General features: G+C 35.3%; 1 non-coding gene across 1 annotated transcript; it reads left to right on the top strand.

The window, feature by feature from the left end:
- The first annotated feature begins 6561 nt into the window (after positions 1-6561).
- On the top strand, positions 6562-6668 carry LOC138988355 (U6 spliceosomal RNA). Its single transcript, XR_011464657.1, has one exon. It is a non-coding gene; the product is annotated as a U6 spliceosomal RNA (small nuclear RNA).
- Positions 6669-6911: the final 243 nt, after the last annotated feature.

Genomic DNA, 6911 nt, shown 5'->3' with positions numbered 1-6911 from the left:
TTTATGCCATGAGATGTACATTATTTTACTTTTTGATAATCACACTATAAACGACCTAACTACTAATCATTCTATTAATAACTTTTATCTTTTACCTTTGAATATGATTTTTATGAATCAACTGAGATTTTATAAACATTCTTATATTAAATGTATTCAATAATATTTCTGATTTTACCTTTTTATTCTGTGAAACACCTAAACAGCAGCCTTTTTTTTCAATCAGATCAGATCAGTTGCTCAGTTGTGTCCGACTCTTTGCGACCCTATGAATCGCAGCACGCCAGGCCTCCCTGTCCATTACCAACTCCAGGAGTTCACTCAGACTCACGTCCATCGAGTCAGTGATGCCATCCAGCCATCTCATCCTCTGTCGTCCCCTTCTCCTCTTGCCCCCAATCCCTCCCAGCATCAGAGTCTTTTCCAATGAGTCAATTCTTCGCATGAGGTGGCCAAAGGACTGGAGTTTCAGCTTTAGTATCATTCCTTCCAAAGAAATCCCAGGGCTGATCTCCTTCAGAATGGGACTGGTTGGATCTCCTTGCAGAGTCCAAGGGACTCTCAAGAGTCTTCTCCAACACCACAGTTCTAAAGCATCAATTCCTCGGTGCTCAGCCTTCTTCACAGTCCAACTCTCACATCCATACATGACCACAGGAAAAACCATAGCCTTCACTAGGCGAACCTTTGTTGGCAAAGTAATGTCTCTGCTTTTGAATATGCAATCTAGGTTGGTCATAACTTTCCTTCCAAGGAGTAAGTGTCTTTTAATTTCATGGCTGCAGTCACCATCTGCAGTGATTTTGGAGCCCAGAAAAATAAAGTCTGACACTGTTTCCATTGTTTCCCCATCTATTTCCCATGAAGTGATGGGACCGGATGCCATGATCTTCGTTTTCTGAATTTTGAACTTTAAGCCAACTTTTTCACATTTCCACTTTCACTTTCATCAAGAGGCTTTTGAGTTCCTCTTCACTTTCTGCCATAAGGGTGGTGTTATCTGCATATCAATAGGCGGAGATAGAAAAAAATATATCTCCTCTAAAAGGGGATCTGTTCTTTACATGCTAACATTTACCTTCATTATCCATTGCAACTGTGGATGCCACTTTTTTGATCTATATTAACTGGTCAAAAATAGGATAAGAACTGACCGAGATCTTCTTATAGTATTTGGGTGCTATTATTTAATGGCCTGAAAGATCAGAAGAAAGATTAGTGTTATAATCTAAATAGTCATATCTCCAAACATTTAAGAAATATTTCTTCCTTATTGAGTAAATACCTTAATGTAAACCATCTCAGTCAAAATTAGAAACATTCTAATTTTACTAAAGAAAAATTTTTATAAGCAAAGTAGATAAAAAGGTCTTAAATAGAATATCATTTAAGAGATCATTTTTCAATCTGAATAATATTTGTTATTTTTAACCTCTATTTAAAAATATGCTTAGCGTGTTTCACTAAATCAGTATAGGCAGCTAGAATATCCTATTTTGTAAGGCTATAGGACGTTTTGTCTGGGATTTGAGGTTGTTTGCTTAGAAAGAATTCTCTTTTACCATGGTTACTGAAGAAACAATATCATTCTTATTAATTTTAAAACAAATACACATAATTTATAATGTTAGTTGTCTTTCTCATCATACCATAAGAACTAATGATTTTTTCTTAATATATGAAACAAATACTGTGCAAAAAGAAAATGTCATAACTGATACTGTTTGGTCATGATAAAAATATAGATCCAAATTCTAAGAAGAACAAATTATGCTTAATGCATAAAAGTATGATCTTTCAGGAAGGTTATAATATTTTTATACATTAGGTGTTTGATGACAAGGGGTTTTTAAATTGAGGTATGAAAAAACTTAAGCCTGTATAACTATGGAGAAATGAATATATGATCATAATTGAAAACATATATTCATTTGGTGATAATAAGCATGTAATAAGACATTTCCAAGTTGCCTAAATTCTCTATGTGATATTTGTGAGTAGGGCAGACTGTGTTCCTTTAACTCAATAGTTACTTCGACAGGCCTGAAAACCTTGGCAAAGTTGTTTCAAAAGGTGTGTGGAGAATTTAATGACTTGAATTGCAATAACATTGGAATTTGGCTAACATTAACTTCCTTTTTTTTCCTGATAACTTTTGGGACTAGTACTCAATTAAAGTAGAAAAAGAAATGTGAAATATTTATTCTTTGAGAACATATTAATACACTCAGTAAAGTTCTGAGAATTTTAAAACCTCTTTAATGAAAATTTTTCTTAAGTTGTTTTAACAGATGTTCATTTGTTTTGTTGTGGCTTTATGCTTGGAAAATTGGGGAGGATAGTGATTGTTTCTAGAAAAGTCAAATGTTTCAAAAAAATTCAATAGCCTTGTTGAAGTGCCTTTTCTAGTCAATTAAACGTAAAAAGGTTGATCAGACTAAGTAAATATGGATGCTATCAATCAAGATTAGGGAAAGAAAATGATCATTGAAACTTATATTAGAATCAATGTTTGTTGATCTTGTTGGAATGTGCCAGTTGTTCACTGGATGAACTTGACATTTTATTTATGCTCAAGCTTTTGATATATTACAGTGAAGAATAAGGCATGAGTTTTTATGCATTGTATATTATTTTTAAAGTCACTTTTTAATACTCTGCTCCCCGCCCCCAAGCACTGCTTTAGTTTTTCCCACAAGCTTTGATATTTTGTGTCTTCATTTTTATTCAATTCAAATGTTTTACAAGTTCTCTGTGTATTCCACTTTGATTTGTGGGCTATTTAGAAGTATTTTGTTAAACTTTCAGATATACTTAAATAAGTTTAAATTTCAAATATGTTTCCTTTTCCAAATGTCACTCTTCCATTGATTTCTACCATAATCTGCATGATTTTAATGCTTTAAATCTGTTGCCATTTTGTTTATGGCTCAGAAAAGGTTCTTTATTAGTAAATCTTCTCTGGGCACTTGAAAATAACATATATTTGGCAGTTATTGAGTGAAATTTATATAAATGCCAGTTAATTTGGTTGATAGTGTTGTTCAAGTCTTCTGTATGACTAACTTCTATCTACTGCTTCTATTGGTATGGATACAGCTGCACTGAATTTTAGAACTATAACTGTGGGCTCCTGTGCTTCTCTTTGTAGTTCTATCAATTTTCATTTAATATATTTTGAAGTACTGTTGTCAGATTCATATAAATTTGGCTTTGTTGTGCCTTCTTAAATATTTAATCCTGGTTTCATCATGTAATATTATTTATCATTGGTTTATAGTCCTTGAAGTCTACATTTTCTTATATTAATAGAACCAATTCAGTTTTTTCATTAGTTTATATGATATAGTTTTTTCAATTATTTTATTCTAACTTAGTTATAGTGATACATTAAAAGTGAGTTTCTCATACAAAGCATATGTCTTTAAAATTTTTGACTGTGTTGCATCTTCACTGCTGTTCAGGCTTTTCTCTAGTTTTGGTGAATGGTGTTACTCTCTGCTTTCAGTGTGCAGGCTTCTTGTTGTGGAGGCTTTGCTTAACGTAGAGCACAGGTGCTAGGGCACGTGGGCTTCAGCAGTTGTGGCCCGTGAGCTCCGTAAATATCACTGCCAGGCTCTAGAGCACAGGCTCGATAATTGTGGCACATGGGCTTAGTTTCCTCCATGGTAGGTGGGATCTTCCCAAATCGGGGATCAAGCCCATGTCTCTGGCCTTGGCAGGCAGATTCTTTGCCACTGAACCACCAGGAAAACCCTAGAAAGCATACAGTTGGGATTTGCCTGATGGTCAAGAATCCACCTTGCAAAGCAGGGGACTTGGGTTCCATCCTTGGTTGGGGAACTAAGATCCTGCATGCCATGGGCCAACTAAGCCTGTGTGCTGCAACTAGAAAGCCTACATGATATGAGAAGATCCCTTGTGCTGCAACTAAGATCTGATACAACCAAATAAATAAACAAATGTTAAAAAAAAAAAGCATATAGTTTGGTCTTTTTTTTTTTTTTTTAATACAATCTGACAATTTCAAACTTTATATTATCTGTAATTTAACCATTATCTCTATTTCTGGCTTGTTACCTATGGTGGTGGTGGTTTAGTCCCTAAGTTGTGTTTGACTCTTGTGAACCCATGGACTGTAGCCCTCCAGTTTCCTCTGTCCATGGGATTCTCCAGGCAAGAATACTGGAGTGGGTTGCCTTCCTTCTCCAGCAGATCTTCCCAACCCAAGACTCAAATCTGTGTCTCCTGCATTGCAGGGAGATTCTTTACCAACTGAGCTACAAGGGAAGCCGCAAATTGTTAGCTATATCTATTTAAAAATTTTTATTTATTGCTTTTTGATTTACAGTATTATATTTATCACAGTATATCTTGAAAAAATATCACATACCATGCTTTAATTTCCTCCTTCCTATCTTTTGTGCTATTTTTGTTTTACCTTTTGTTTCTACAATGCTTATAACTCTTTTCATACCCTGCTATCATTTTTACTTTAAAAACTCAATTGTCTTTACAGGGACTACAAAAGAGGAAAAAATGCATCTTTTATACTTATTCCATTTACTATTCTTGTTCTTTTTTTCTTTCTATAAATCCAAATTTCATTCTGTATTATCTTCATCCTTATGATCTATCTCTGAAATTTCTTATAGTGGAGGTCTTATGAAAATTAATTACTAGTTTTGTTTCCTGAAGCATCTTTATTTCATATTCATTTTTGATAGATATTTTGCTGTGTTTAGTGTTCTAATTGAAGAATTAATTCTTTTCTTTTAATACATTACTGATGTCACTCCATTGTCTTCTGGCTTACATAGTTTTTGATGGGAAGTATTTTATGATTCTTACTTTTGTTCCTCTGTATGCAATATTTCTTTTCTTTTTCCTGCTTGCCTCCAACATTGGCTCTTAACTTTTTTCATAGCAATTTAATTATGATATGTTTCTCTATGTTTTGTACATCTTTAATACATTGGTTGGAGTTCTCTAAGATTCCTGGATCATTGGTTTATTGTCTTTCACTATATTTGGAAACTGATTCATGATCTTTTCTGGTATTTTTTCTTCTCCTTTCTCTTTATTTCCCTCTATAAATCAAAGTACACACATTAGACCATTTGATAGTGTCCCACAACTCAGGATGTTTTGCTCTACTTTTAAAAATTCATTTTTCTTCTTATGTTTAATTTCAGATTTATATCAACCTACTTTTAGTTTAAAATTTCTTCCTCAGATGTGTCAAGAGCATCACAGTAATCTTCATCTTTGGGGGGCATTTATTTGGCTCATTTTAATAGTTTCTAATCCTTCTGTTGAAGTTTTTCATCTGTTCATGGATGTTCTTCACTTTTACCACCACATCCTTTAATTAAAGCATAGTTTTTATAAAGCCCTTGACTGATAATTTAAACATTTTGATAACTGCTCAATCTGCTGCTGTTGAGTGATTTATCTCTGGAAAATGGCTTTCTTATTACAGTACTTTGCCGTATAATTTTAGAATGTATACTGAACAATGTCAACTGAAGAACAGTAGAGTCTGAGATCAAGAGTATTTATAGCTGGAGATGAACACAATTCTTTTTCTGTTACAATGGTAGTAAATGATTCAGTTGGGTTTGGGTTTTGTTGCTAACATTGTTGCCCTTCAAGTTCTTCAGTGAGGGATTGCCTAAATCATGTGCTTGGTGTGAGACCCACGGTGCTAGAACTTTTTTATCAGTTTTTCTGCTTTAACCTCAGCTTTCAGAATGTGTTTAATGACTGCAAAACAATGGGTCTTTTCTCTTTACGAGTGGTAATCATCTATTGCTATTACTCAGTTCTGGACTCATGGTAGGGGCAGGGAGTGGATTTTTGGTTTATCTGATGAAAGCTCAGTTGTAGACAGTATCTGTGCCCCTGAGGATCAGGAAGGGGGTTGTGGAATTATTCTTGTTTCTCTCATCTCAGTGACAGTCATATTTACACTTGTATTTGTAGAGGTTATTAAACAGATGAGATAATTTTGCTCCTCCTTGCTCCCAGCAATAGCACATCTCTGCTTTATACAGCACAGGATTGTGACTCATAAAGTCTTTGTAGTCCAAACCCTAGTGGCAGACATTTTTAATTCTATCACTTTCCCAGAAGCAGTGATCTTTTCTTGATTTCTGAGGTCAGAAAGCAAAGCTCTTAACTCTTCCCCAGAAGCTGATGAGATTTGCTTCTACACAAACATTGGATCTTTGCCTGGTCCCTGGTTAAAAGACAGTTTGCTGTCCCGTCCTCAGCAGTATAAAGCATTTTTCTTCCTAATGAGAAGAGCCCATGCAAATGCACCATATCTTGAGACTGTTCTGCCTTCACTATGCCTGCAGCAGTTATGGGGGTATTTCTGGTTTCCTGCCCTGCTCTCATTCCTTTCCATGAGCCCTTATGTAGATTCGTAGAAAAGAGCTTATGAGTGAGTGCACACTGCCTGTGTCTGATGCCCCCAGTTATTCTAAACTTTTATGCTGCTTCAAATTCATCCTTTAGGATTTCATTAAAATTTTTGATGATTTCTTCTTACCTGCAATGCTCGCTTCTGGAGCACATATACTAAAATTGGAATGATACAGAGAAGATTAGCATGGCCCCTGAGCAGGGATGACATGCAAATTCATGAAGTGTTCCGTTTCTTTTTTTGGACTTGCCTGGTGCCTCAGATGGTAAAGCCTCTGACCCGGGTTCAATCCCTGGGTCGGGAAGATATCCTGGAGAAGAAATTGGCAACGCACTCCAATATTCTTGCCTGGAAAATCCCATGGATGGAGGAGTCTGATAGACTACAGTCAATGGGTCACAAAGAGTCAGACAGGGCTGAGAGACTTCACTTTCACACCTGCTACACCAAATATTTCCTCTGTGCTCTGCCAAAGTGAAGA

This window comes from Bos mutus, chromosome 6, assembly GCF_027580195.1.
Source record: "Bos mutus isolate GX-2022 chromosome 6, NWIPB_WYAK_1.1, whole genome shotgun sequence".
NCBI classification, from domain to species: domain Eukaryota; kingdom Metazoa; phylum Chordata; class Mammalia; order Artiodactyla; family Bovidae; genus Bos; species Bos mutus.
Note: the sequence above shows the minus strand (reverse complement) of the source record. Positions and strands in the feature narration are given on the sequence as shown.